This window comes from Engystomops pustulosus, chromosome 4, assembly GCF_040894005.1.
Source record: "Engystomops pustulosus chromosome 4, aEngPut4.maternal, whole genome shotgun sequence".
Lineage (NCBI taxonomy): Eukaryota > Metazoa > Chordata > Amphibia > Anura > Leptodactylidae > Engystomops > Engystomops pustulosus.
Window position 1 is genome coordinate 105321753 of NC_092414.1, and position 14354 is coordinate 105336106.

Sequence of the window (14354 nt, forward strand, 5' to 3'; positions counted from 1 at the left end):
ACCCCTTGCTTCCAGGTGACAATGGACTAGCAAAAGGACTACAACTATTAGGGGCACTAAACATTTCATCTATCAACGAGCTGTGTCTGGGCATTTTAGGACTGTTGCCGGCATAAAAAGACATGCCAGCTGAGTCATCATCTATGTATTCTTCAATAATATTAGAAGATGACCTAACAGAAGACACTTGTTGCTTCAGTTTAGAATGTTTTACATAATCATCTGTCCTATAGGTTCCATTACAATGGAAACCACCCTCATCCTTGTCATTTGTTTGGGACTGCAAGCATATTAAAAGTGCTCTGTGAATATCATATTCGCTATCTACATCACTGCAGTGATAAGGTAATGTAAGGTATTGAGTTACTGCTGCCATGAGCAGTCCGTGATGCTGGACCTGTACTGGGGTGGTGTGCGTTCTTCATATTCTGCCGTACATGGTCTTTGGCTGCTACTTCTCCATCAATTGTCAAATGTGTTCCTTCTTTTCCTCTCTTCTCCACAGATACTTTCTTTGGAGATGGACTTCTGTGTTGTATTAGCACCTCAGTCACTAACTTCTCTTCTTTGCATGGTGATAATGTTTGTATCTCATCTGGTTCACAACTTTGTATAAGGGTTACCTTAGGACTTTTTTTTGGCACTTCTAAAATCTGATCAGATGATGGAGTCGATAAACTTCTTATGGAACAAAGCTTGCTGTGCTTCCTCTCAAACTGTACTTTTTTATGTCCTCCTTCCTTCACATAATCCAAAACTTGCTTTTGTGTTCGGCCACTGAATCTAAAAGAAGAACCACGGCTGAATAGAACTGGCTTTGGCTCTGGTTTGGGTTCCTCAAATAACCTGAAAAAGGCATGGTACTCAACACATATTTTCCAGAACGACTTGCAGAAATCCTGACTAGCCATCATGAATTCCAAAGTATCCTGGTAAGAACTATTTGCATCAGGCCGTAGCCAGTTAAATGCATTTATTTTTGTGTGACCCTGAAATACAAGGACTCCTGTGTTGGCAACAGCGAGGTTGATTTTAGTTCCTTCTCTATCCTTGCCTGGATGTAGTCTGACACCGTACATCTCCAAGCATCGGGCAACCTCCAGAAGCTGGAAATCTGATTCAGCCGGTGTCTGGCCAAAGTGATTGCGGTGATACTCAATGATCTTTTCTCCAGGGCTTTTTGTTGGGGCATGTATGTGTTTTTTGACAAATGTTCCTGGTCAAGAGCCGCGTCAAAATCTCCAATTTAAGACTGTACGATGTTTGAGATGAGGAGAGCAGCACTGCTTTCATTACATGTGAGCTTGCCTTGTGCTAAATCCTGCAGGGCAAAGAGGTACCTTGTTAATTCTTCTTGAAGTTGGGTGTGATCGGGTGGGAAAAACTTTACAACAAACTTCAGAACCATAGTCTTGGGTCTTCTAACTTGTTTAATAATCGGTTTCAGCAGGTCCAACCATACCATCATTTTCCTATGGTCCTGAAACTCCAGTCCAAAGTAATCCCCTGCAACTAGGTTAAGGTGGCTACAGACAGCATCTAGAAGTGCTTTCCCAGGGGCTCTTAGTGGAGCTTCAATAGTTTCCTGTTTGTCATCCAACATTTGAACTTTGAATGGATAAGACTTGCCATGTGGTGATAGAGGTGGCTTGGTTCCATGTTCTAAAGTGCTGATCCCGGCACTCACTGAAGCACCTAAACCGGGAGGCTGCCGTCTGCTGCTGCTCTGTCTCCCCCATGCTTCAGAAATCCACTGCCTCTTATTGCTTGCCACTCCTGTGTACGGACTAGGGTGCAGCCTGTGTGTCCAGGCGCTCGGTGTTGGCCATGTCTCCGCTCTCAGTAATCCACTACTTGTAGGGGGATTGGGACCATTACAAGGCACCAGGGACATACAAGAATGGGAACTGCTTTAGGGTCGCCATTGTAGAAACAGCTTTGCAAACAGGATTTCCACAGGCTGCTATCCCTGGAGGAGGGGTGTAGACGAGCAGTGTTGCCTCCCTCTGACCAGGGAGCGGGAAGATGAGCCGAGCAGCAGCAGCTTTCCCCACCTCCTGTCCTCTCACATCCAAGCCAGCCGTCTGCCCCCTCCCCTGCATGCCTCAGGGAGGGGACACCGACACCGACGACAGTACCTCTTCAATACACGCTAAAGCCTCTTTTCAGCAACTCAGCACTTAGTGAGTATTAGAATAAATCAATTCTAGGCACTCTTCAGGTGAATAATAATTTTTGCTTTTTTAATCCTGTGTGATGTTTCTGCAAACAACCTTGCCTTTCTCAAACCATATGTCGCTTAGAGAAGATGAAGAATGTTGAGCTCAGTTTTGGGATAGAACGCTGCATGTAAGACACGTCTGCACTTGGCGAATCTCGCTGATTGTTCGGCCGCATTAAATAAACTGAAATGATTATTCTCCTGAAGAGTGTCTAGTGTCTTGATTTATCTTATATATTGGGTAGGAACCCTTCTGGAGCACCCACATTTGTAGTGCCTGCACGGTACTATTACCTACTTACTCAGTATTAGTTGTAGCTCCTCGCTTGTGGGTATTTCTACTTGGCAACAGCTGGTCAATAAACGAAAAAACTCTCTCAAAGTCTGCTTTTCTGAGTAACTTTAAGCCCTTAAGGACGCAGCCATTTTACAGCTTAAGGCTCAGCCCCATTTTTTGGATTCTGACATGCGTCACTTTATATGGTTATAACTTTTAAACACTGTTACTTATCAAAGCGATTCTGAGATTGTTTTTTCCTCACATGTTGTACTTCATTTCAGTGGTAAATTTTGGCTGCTAGGTTTTGAGTTTATCTACAAAACAAAAAAAAAAAGAAAAGATGATAAACTTTTGAAAAATTAGCCGTTTTCAAAATTCAAAATTATCACGTTTTCAGGCAGATAGATTTACCACCTAAATAAGTTGCTGAATAACATTTCCCATATGTCTACTTTACATTTTCATATTTTTTGAAATGTCTGGTTACTTTACTTTGACGTCACGCGGCTTACAAATAGATTATCGATTTTCCGTATTTTCAGAATTTTAAATATTTAGCATTAAAAACACCCAACATAATCAAACCATTTTCAAATCTGCAGCCCTCAAACTATCAGAAACAGAGTGTTAACCCCTTAAGATCTTCATAGCAATTTGAATCAAAATGTAGGTGAAATTTAGAGTGGTCAAATTTTGTCAGTAATACATTCATTTAGCCCTAAAATTTACACATTTTTACACAAAATTTGTTATGCAATTTTTTCCGAGTACAGAGACACCCCACATGTGGCCGTTACTTGTTTTATGGGTGAACAGCGAGGCGCAGAAGGGCCAGGGTTTCCTCATTGGCCCTTTTTGTAGGCTATAAAATTTTCACTTTTTCATTATTTGGGCCATGTGAGAGCATTTTTTTTTCCCGGGACGAGATGCTTTTTCCAGTGTTACCATTTTGGGGTTGGTATCCACTATTTTTGAAAATTTATGAACTTTTTTTTGAGGTCAGGAGTAGAAAAGCATCAATTTTGTACTGGATTTTGTACTTTTTTTTCTGTTCACCGTATAGCCTAATAATCATGTTATGTTTATTCTATGGGTCGATACAATTACGTGGATACCATACTTGAATATTTTTTCTTATGTTTACTAAATCTGCCAAATAAAACCCTAATGTGGGGAAAATCTTTTTTGCATCGCCGTCTTCCAAGTGGCATAACATTTTTACTTTTTTAGCTATGGAGCTGGTTTATGGCGTTTTTTTTAGGAACATGTTGTACTTTGCAACAGTATCATTTACAGTATCATTTACAGTACATGTGTTTTTTTATCACTTTTTATTACATTTTTTGTGGGATTAAATAGGTAAAGATCATAATTTTTTGCAGGTTTTTTTTTTTTTACAGGGTTCATGCTACGGCTTCAAACCACGCCCGGTTGTTACAGGCGCATTTCTCCTGAATTGTCAGGCATCTAACGCTGCTGGAAACTCTTGGTTGGACGTGGCAATTGGCCCGTCTTCTGCCAGTTCCCCTGGATCTGTCTCCTGGCCTCCATCTGACCTGGCAGCCACTTGATCAGAAGGGAGGAAGTCGGCGAGCCCCCGAGGGGCTACAACACTCCGACTGCTCGTCCCAGCGTCCTTTCTGCCTCTGACCCAGTCACCAAGGAAGACAGATGGGCCCTGTCCTGAGACAGTCCAGCTGGTAATAAGCCCTGTAGTGGGTCCATGCAGAAAACACCCTTCCCGTTCTCACTTGCAGGCCCACTTACCTGATCCCCTGACTCGACGTGGTGAGAGTAGAAGAAACCCCCACGTCTTCTGCCAGTTCCCCTGGATCTGTCTCCTGGCCTCCATCTGACCTTGCAGCCACTTGATCAGAAGGGAGGAAGTCGGTGAGCCCCTGAAGGGCTACAACACTCCAAATGCGTGTCCCAATGGCCATGGTTGCTGTGGCCGTAGGTAGTGTCCACTTCCTCTCTACCTCTGACCCAGTCAACAAGGCAGATGGAGAGGCCCTGTCCTGAGACAGTCCAGTTGGGGTTAAGCTTAAGAGTCCTCACCTGTATGCTTCACTAGTTCTGGTATTTTCCTCTCCTCCCCTTCAGGCTTTTCCTCCATAGCTGTTAACCCCTGTCTCTCCCTACACTAGGAGTGTCAGAGGACAACAGGTATCCAGAGGCTGACAGGCCACTTCCCGTAGTAGCCTGACCCTCTGCATGGATGGTCCCCTCCCCCAGGGGCAAAGTGGGACCCATGACCCTATCAACGCCCACATTCTTGGCAGTAGGTATGTCACACACATTAATATCATTGGCAATAATAACATCACTGTCACAACCATCAATCACAGTATCAGTTACAACGACAGGCTGGATATTGCTGTCTGAGCGATCAGTCCCTGATGATTCTTGGGTCACATACTGTGACACTAGTCGACCCAAGTCTGTTCCCAGCAGAACACTCACAGGATGGTAGTCCCTGTACCCTAGTCCAAATACAGCTTGGCAATTGGCAGTGCCAGTTCTGTTCCTACATTTCCAGAAACAGTAAGGGTTTACCCAGGTATCAAATCCTATTGGGACACCAGTTCATGATACAAGTTATCATGGGACCTCCCACCACCCCCACCCACAAACAAAACAGGAGATGGTGTCAGGGACGGTCCTGGGCCTTTCTGGGGCTGTGGACACATGGCCTTGAAGTGTCCTGGCTATCTGCAAAGATGACACAAATGGGATTCACCCACTGATGGGGAGAGGGGAGCATGGGTAGGTGCCTTGGGCTTAGGGGCAGGGATAGCAGGGATAGTCTCCCTGGCAGGGATGGTGTTTGTCTTACCCCCTCTCCAGCCAGCAGGTCTCCTGTCCTCCAGAGTCTGATTGTTGCCGTAATCATCTGCCAGGCCAGCTGTTTCCAAAGCCTCCTTCAGCTTCCAGTCACAAATGTGCTGCTGTAATTCCTCCAGGCAATTCCACAAAAACTGCAATGGCAATATGCTCCTTCAGCTGCTGGAAGGTGGTAAGTCCCAGTCCTGAGCTCCACTGCTCGGAGAAAAGCCCTCATGTGGTCAGTCCAGCTGTCAGCAGACCCCCGCTGTAAACTCCGGAGCTTCTTCCGGTAGGTCTCAGGGGTCCCGTTGTACTGACGGACCAGAGCCTGCTTGATGTCCTCAGAGGTCAGGGTGGTCTCACTAGGCAAATAGCCAAGTATTTCCAGGGCCTTCCCTGGATCGCATTGATACCAAACCTGACCCATTTGATATGGTCCTATCCAGAGATATTGATATCTCTGGAACCGAGTATTCTAGAGCTCCGGAAGTTGGATTATTATGATCTCCTGAAAATAAACTTCAAAAAATGTATTTGTTCTTCTGGTGAGATGGACTACATAACTATCCCTATTCAACAAAGTGGTTTGACAGTTTATGGCTCTTTGTTTGAGACTTGGGGGTGCATGTAGACAATTTGACTGCAGAGGTCTTTGAAGCAAGGACACATGCTGTGTGAATGTAAACAACCTACCTCAATTAGGCCAATTAATCTGAGGATGGGGGAAGGTGGTGAATTTGCGCACTAGAAGGCCTCCCCTCGTCACATTTATCACAGTGCTCTTGTAGTGTATAGTACCAATGTCTTGTGCCTGGCTGGTGTATTTGGTGGAGGCAGATGATGCCTCATTTTTGTCTAAAACAGTTTGACATTTTGAGTGCCTATTCAGCTGGGCCTGTACTTTCTAACCTTTTAAGTTGATATCCCAGATGCAGCCCAGAAACTACCATACATGCAGTAGGGTGAGCAGGCTGCACATGCATAAATACCACACTCATTGATTCATCATTTCAAGTGAATTACAAGAAATGTAATTTTTAGCTGGTAACAGGCTCCAATAACCTATGCCAGTGATGGCGAACCTTCTAGTGGCCGAGTGCCCAAGCTGCAACCCAAAACCCCCTCATTTATTGTGAGGTGCCAAACAAAAATTAAAGCAGTTACTTATTGCTCCCTGTTCAACAACTTTCAATCATATTGGCCTCCTGAGGACAGCAACACAGTAGAAAGATGGAAAATTTTCAGAATTTTAGCTTCTTCCAGTGTCCCTCTGTACACAGAGAAAATAGTGAGGTCGGCAGGAGGTCCTCCAAAGATAATTTGGCCCTGTCTACTCATTCTCCCTCTTCCTACAGTCCCAAATAGCAAAGTAAGTATCTAAATATCACTGAAAGCAGCATCTTTTAAGTTGCTTGGAACTTCAGGAAGATTCTTTGAATCCTGTCTGGTGTGCTGGGGAGATGGCCTGAGTGCCCACAGAAAGGGCTCTGAGTGCCGCCTCTGGCACCCGTGCCATAGGTTCGCCACCACTGACCTATGCTATGCTAATTTTACAAATACCCTTGTCAGCTTTATTCTAGTAGTTTATAATAGTTTGTTTCACATTACCTGGCTCTCTGCCAGCAGCGTGTGGTAGACCATGGGGAGGGTGCAGCTGCAGCCTGCATGTGCCTGTGTCAGTCTCCTTTCCCCCAGACTCATCTAACTACTTCCCCACTTCCTGTCATGTGCATTGAGCAGACAGAACAGAGAATGGAGGAGACATAGACACATTCAGGCCACAGCTGCCTCTCTCCTGGGACTCACCACATGCTACTGACAGGTAGCCAGGTAATCTGAAATAAAGTATTATAAACTACTGAAATCATTCAGATTGCGGACAAAGGGATTTTTAAAATCAGCAACCTTTCACCAACTAAGAACCTGTCACCAGCTAAAAATTCCTGATTACAGGTTCTCTTTAAAACCATAACTTTAAATTCCAATTATAATTGTATGTGCTTTATTTGATTTACTCCCTTATACTTGTATACATATATCTAGTAAGTTTAAGTGATATAACATGGATATATAATAGATGTACGACTGGAAACATTATTATATATTTTGTAGTAAAAAGAGAAAAAAGGAAAAATATTTCAACTGTACCTTATGCTTATAAATTAGAACAAAGTACCTTTCAAATGCTTGCCAAGATTTTTAAAAAGGACATGTAATTGGATAGCTGTCCAAATATAATTGGACATCTGTCCAAATAGCCACTTACTTTCATTAGCATCGCTGAGAAAGTCTATCCTTATAGCGACACAAATGCACTTAATTTACATCATCAATGTTAAAGATTAATCTATTGTAAGAGATAAGCATCAAGTACAACGTTTCAGAAATCAAGTAGAACACTTCAGGACAGGATTAGAATGTGCCGCAAGGATTCAATCACTGAGGAATTTGAAAGAAGCACAAATAGGGCTGTTGGCAAAGCTTCTGTTACATTGACTCTTTGGTACGCTGAGCAGGTAGAGCAACATCAGATACCTTCGGGTTTTCTTCTGGAAGGAATTTGGAATAGTAAAGCTGTGCAATGCAAATTATCTTCTAATTGCTAAATATTTAAAGGCTCCATGTAAATATATCTCTTTATTAAAAGAATCCACCTTATAGTCTACTATAGTTTCAGGAAACAGTGGTAAAATTTGTCAGAACATCTGTAAACGGACTGTGGCTATCATCATTGCTTATTTTTCTGCCCTACCTCCCCCATGTCTCCTCCTTGCCAAGTGGGTAAGGAATAACTGTAGCCTGCGCCAGTTCCTGCACATGTTCTAGATCAGTGATGGCGAATCTTTTAGAGACCGAGTGCCCAAACTGCAACCCAGACGCACTTATTTATTGCCTAATGCCAACACCGCAATTCTAGCATTAACTTATTAAAATCTTCTTGCTCCGCATTACATCTTTAAACTGTCCCGAGGACACCAATATCATTGACAGAAGGAGGGAAAATTCAGATTGCCATTGGAGTTCCCTTGAAAACCCACTAACCATGTAGAATTGTGGAGCTAAGAGCGGGAGTTTCAATGGCGCCAATGTCCACATCTTCTCTTCTTGCAGTCTCAGGTAGACCCAGATGCTTCACTTGAAAATAACGCTGAGTGTGTCACGCCCTGGGCTATCTGGGCATGCAGGAAGATCTCTTAAGTCCTGTCTGGTAAATTCTGTGCTGGGGCAGCCTAAGTGCCCATTGAGAGGGCTCTGAGTGCCACCTTTGGCACCTGTGCCATAGGTTCGCCACTACTGATCTAGATTATGATGCCAGAACCTCTAAGTATATTCAGTGTGTAACTGGATCACGAAAATGAGGGGTCCGTCGGAGTGCAGTGCTCGGCATAGAGATTAATGCAGCTGAATGGTCATGCACGGCTCATGAACGACGTGGGGTATTGCGGTGGTCCTTAGGACCCCATCGGACCCCTGGTTTTCATGATCTGTGGGGTCTCAGCAATGGGATTGATAGGCCCTATCTTTTCTTTGTAGGAAAACCCCTTTAAGCCACATGCAAACCACCAACTAAAATAATAATGCTTTAACCCCTTAGTGACTAAGCTCATTTTCACCTTAATGATCAAACCCTATTTTTTCAAAATGTTATGTGTCACTCATCCGATAATAACTTTAGAATGTTATAACTTTCACGGTTGTTTTCTTGGGACTTATACTGCAAGTAAATGAGAAATTTTGGCTAATATGCTTTGCATTTATTTGTTATTTTCAAAATTCAAAATGTTCTGTTTATCAAACAGATTGTCTTGCTACCTAAATTATTTTCTGCTTTGTGTTGGCATAATAATAACATAATGGGGCACATTTACTTACCTGGTCCTGTCGCGATCCCGCGGTGCATTGTCCGACGAGGATTTGGGTCTGCCACGATTCACTAAGCTCGTGCACCCGAGTTCCTGCATCCAACACTTCCGCGCTGAGGTCCTCCAGAGTTCACCATCTTCTTCCTGGTGCATGTGAGTGCTTGATCTTGTGACACAATTCCTTTTTTAAATTTTGCGGTTACTCCGAATCCGTCAGGTTGTCCGACGGCCCGCCCCCGATTTCTGTCATGTGCAAGCCAACACCGATGAAAATTGTCGGGAAACCCTATGAAAATGCATCCGATGTACCTTTAGTAAATGAGCCCCAGTAAGTGTCCTTTTGTTTTATTGCAATGTTAGAAATGTTGCAAATCAAACAGCATTTTTTGGAATTTTTCGCTTTAGGTCGGTGTTTTTTGCAATTGTGTTGTACTTAGGTTTTTGGCACATCTAGGGTGCTGGTAATCCATTTGGCCCCCTGGAGTTGAGGGGTATGACAATTAAGGCCGCCTTGTAGGCGTGTGGAGAATTATAGCCATTGACGCCTCACTGGTGGATTCAGGGAAAATCTGTTCCTTATGGATCAGATATAGTGGGTTGGTTTCAATCCCACATCATGTCGTAAGGCTTCATGAAGGTCATGCTTGATGTCAAGGGACTGCTTTACAAGATAGCTAAAGGAGGTGTGGAAAAAGTATTTGCATGTTTTCCCAAAGACCATCAGAAATATTTTTTTCCCTTAAATATTTTCTTCCTTATTGCAAGGGGTGGGTGTGGGGAGGGTATTAGATGGTTTTGTAGCAAAAGAGCAAAAAGAGTGTGGCTTCAGTGATGCCTTTCCACAGTAAATCTGAATTGTCTATTTTTGCAAATGATCTTTTTTTGCACATGAGCAACGCCAATAGCTTTGGAATTTACATAGTGTTTGGTGCATGTCATTTTCACAAAACTGCTGCATTGTCTTTTTAGCTAAAGTGATGTTACTTTTCTCTACATTAAAAGCTTAGTTCACAATCTGCTTGGTGCTTGATTGATTATTGTATTATTATGGTAGTATGAATTCCTGGAACTATTACTTCCAGGTTACAATTGCTGGAACACTGCAGTTTGTATGCTGACCCACCATGAATTACCACAATACATTAAGCGCTGCGTAGAACATAACTACATTTTGATGCTGTCAAGAATGAGTCTGAAATGTTAATTGGAAGCTGTGGGCATTGGCTATTAAATTTGTCCGTGCAAATTTATCTTTACAAACTTAAATTGGCTTAAATCTAGTGGATACTAATTTTATATTAAAATAGCAATATCTGCAGTTTTGGTTTGAATTGATTTCTAATTTTATCCTAATAGTCTGTTTCAGGGGATTTTTTCTTCCTTTTTAAAACAGTACAAAAATATTTATATGAGGTATGAAACACCAAGGGCCACACATATCACTCATTTTTTCTGTTGTTTTTGCGCCTTTTCATTCAGGCGCACCGTTTTTGCGCCATTTTTGTGACTAAACGCCAAACTAGCCGTGCAGCAAAAATAAGCAGCTTTCCCTCATCTATCTTACCAATCCAGATGTTTTGCTGTGCCTAATGATATTCATCACTTGCAACATTTTCATTTAGGCGCAAAAACGGGCGCAAAAACACTTCAGCCCAAAGGTGGCTTTAACTGAGAAGAAAGCACTGAGCCCCTTTGCAGAACAGCTAATTTCTAGCAGCAAAGCTCAGCCAGACACTAGACCAGATAATACAGACATTAGATGCACTGCAGACAGGAGCTGCAGACTCTATTTACAGTTCATCACCTTCTATTTACAAAATATTCTGCAAACTCCTGAGCTCAAAGCAAAGAGCTGAGAACTTTGCAGAATGTTGCAGATACTACATACAAGTGTCCCCCATGTAATTCTGCACAGTATCTGAGGGGGATACTGTGTAGAATTACAGGGGGCAGCAGGAGACCAGCACTGGGGGATCCCCTCCAGGAGAAGCCACTGCTGAGGAGGTCACTGGGTGCAGGGTGTCACAGTGAGTGTTATCTTCATTCTGGGCTGTGGGAGAAGCAGAGAGGAGCTTGTAGCAGGATCACATGTAAGTGCCTGAATCTAACATTGCGCCTTAACTGCGCCAAAATTGCGCCTAAACTGTGTTAAATTAAAGTGATTAATAAGAGGCAAGAAATTACCTTATCACAGTTGGGGATAATTCTGGCAAAACAGTGCGCCAGAATTTTGGCGCAACTACTACACTTAGGCGCACAAAAGTGATAAATGTGGCCCCAAATCTGTACAAACAACTAATAATACTTTATGATAACTTTCTATAAGAAGACTCAATAGTCAAAACTAAAAATAATATAGCACTAAATGGTATTACAGTATATTTCTGGTTAAAGTAAAACATATTACTTATGAACGCATTCAAATATATAATTAATCACCAATACAAATAACACATTTAAATGTATGTGAGAACAGTTATTAAAAATATCCAAATACTGTATATACTTGTGTATAAGCAGAGTATATAAACCCAACTTATACTTACCCACAATGTTCCCTGCGGCTCCTCTTCCTTCTCCTCTTCCTTCTCCTCTTCCTATCTATTAAAGTGGTCAGAGACGCATCCCGCAAACACATTATGACATCATCAGCGGCAACTGCGCCACATCTTAGTGTGTGCGCAGCTTGACCCCATGGACACGTCTCTGGCCACGGACATTCAATTATGGGTGGGGTGATGCACATGACATTTTATTACTGGGGGGTTGGCTACATGGGACACTTCATTACTGGGGGGCAGGCAGCATGGGGGACTACATTACTTAGAGAGGCTGCATGAGGCCCTTCGTTACTGGGGGAACAGGCTGCATGGAGCATTTCATTACTGGTGGAGCAGGCTGCAAGTGGCACTTCTTTACTGGGGGAGTAGGCTGCATGGGTACATTACTGGGAGAGGCAAAATTAGGGATTTCATTACTAGGGGAGCAGGCTGCATGGAGCACTTCATTACTGGGGGATCCATGATGAACTTCATTACTGGGGATGGCTGCATGGGGCACTTCATTACTCGGGGAGGCTGCATGTGGCACTTCATTACTAGGGGAGGCTGCATGGGGCACTTCATTACTGGGGGAGGCTGCATGGGGCAATTCATTACTGGGGGAGGCTGCATGGGGCACATCATTACTGGGGAGGCAAGCTGCATGGGGCACTTCTTTACTGGGGAAAAGACTGAATTGGGCACTTCATTTCTATGGGTGGAAGGCTGCATGGGGCACTTCATTACTGGAGGGGGGCAGGCAGCATGGGACACTTCATTACTGGGGGAGAAGGCTAGATGGGGCATTATGTTATTAGGGGAGGCTACATGGGGCACGTCATTACTGGGGGAGGCTGTATGGGGCATTTTATTACTGGGGGAGGTGGTATGGGGCATTTCATTACTGTGGGAGAGTACATGGGGCATTTCATTACTGGGGGGGGCTACATGGGGCTTTTTATTACTGGGGGAGGCTGTATGGGGCATTTCATTACTGTGGGAGGGTGCATGGGGCATTTCATTCCTGGGGAGACTGCATGGGGCATTTTATTTCTGGGGAGGCTGCATGGGGCATTTCATTAATAGGGGAGACTGCTGGGCATTTCATTAGTGAGTGAGGCTGCTAGGAATTTCTTTACTGGGGGGGAAGGCTGCTGGGAGGCTTTGACCAATACCACCATGCCTTATACTCGAGTCAATACGTTTCTCCAGTATTTTGTGGTAAAATTAGGTCCCTTGGCTATAACTCGGGTTGGCTAATACTTGAGTATACACTCACCGGCCACTTTATTAGGTACACCTGTCCAACTGCTCGTTAACACTTAATTTCTAATCAGCCAATCACATGGCAGCAACTCAGTGCATTTAGGCATTTAGACATGGTCAAGACAATCTCCTGCAGTTCAAACCGAGCATCAGTATGGGGAAGAAAGGTGATTTGAGTGCCTTTCAACGTGGCATGGTTGGTGGGGCCAGAAGGGCTGGTCTGAGTATTTCAGAAACTGCTGATCTACTGGGATTTTCATGCACAACCATCTCTAGGGTTTACAGAGAATGGTCTGAAAAAGAAAAAACATCCAGTGAGCAGCAGTTCTGTGGGCGGAAATGCCTTGTTGATGCCAGAGGTCAGAGGAGAATGGGCAGACTGGTTTGAGCTGATAGAAAGGCAACAGTGACTCAAATCGCCACCCGTTACAACCAAGGTAGGCAGAAGAGCATCTCTGAATGCACAGTACATCGAACTTTGAGACAGATGGGCTACAGCAGCAGAAGACCACACCAGGTGCCACTCCTTTCAGCTAAGAACAGGAAACTGAGGCTACAATTTGCACAAGCTCATCGAAATTGGACAGTAGAAGATTGGAAAAATGTTGCCTGGTCTGATGAGTCTCGATTTCTGCTGCCACATTCGGATGGTAGGTTCAGAATTTGGCATCAACAACATGAAAGCATGGATCCATCCTGCCTTGTATCAACGGTTCAGGCTGGTGGTGGTGGTGTCATGCTGTGGGGAATATTTTCTTGGCACTCTTTGGGCCCCTTGGTACCAATTGAGCATCGTTGCAACGCCACAGCCTACCTGAGTATTGTTGCTGACCATGTCCATCCCTTTATGACCACAATGTACCCAACATCTGATGGCTACTTTCAGCAGGATAATGCGCCATGTCATAATGCTGGAATCATCTCAGACTGGTTTCTTGAACATGACAATGAGTTCACTGTACTCAGATGGCCTCCACAGTCACCAGATCTCAATCCAATAGAGCATCTTTGGGATGTGGTGGAACAGGAGATTCACATCATGGATGTGCAGCCGACAAATCTGCGGCAACTGTGTGATGCCATCATGTCAATATAGACCAAAATCTCTGAGGAATGCTTCCAGCATCTTGTTGAATCTATGCCACGAAGAATTGAGGCAGTTCTGAAGGCAAAAGGGGGTCCAACCCATTACTAGCATGGTGTACCTAATAAAGTGGCCGGTGAGTGTATATGGTGCCTTTTATGGGTTAATTTTTTAAAGAAATGACTGTTAATGAATTACTGTATGGTCACACAGCTCTGGGCATTTAAATGTTGCTGGTATTGTATGTCCACAAAAGATACTTTATAATACTATT

General features: G+C 43.7%; 1 pseudogene; it reads right to left on the reverse strand.

Annotated features, from left to right (window-relative positions):
• Positions 1–329: 329 nt before the first annotated feature.
• LOC140128464 (FERM, ARHGEF and pleckstrin domain-containing protein 1-like) lies at positions 330–2039 on the reverse strand (annotated as a pseudogene).
• Positions 2040–14354: the final 12315 nt, after the last annotated feature.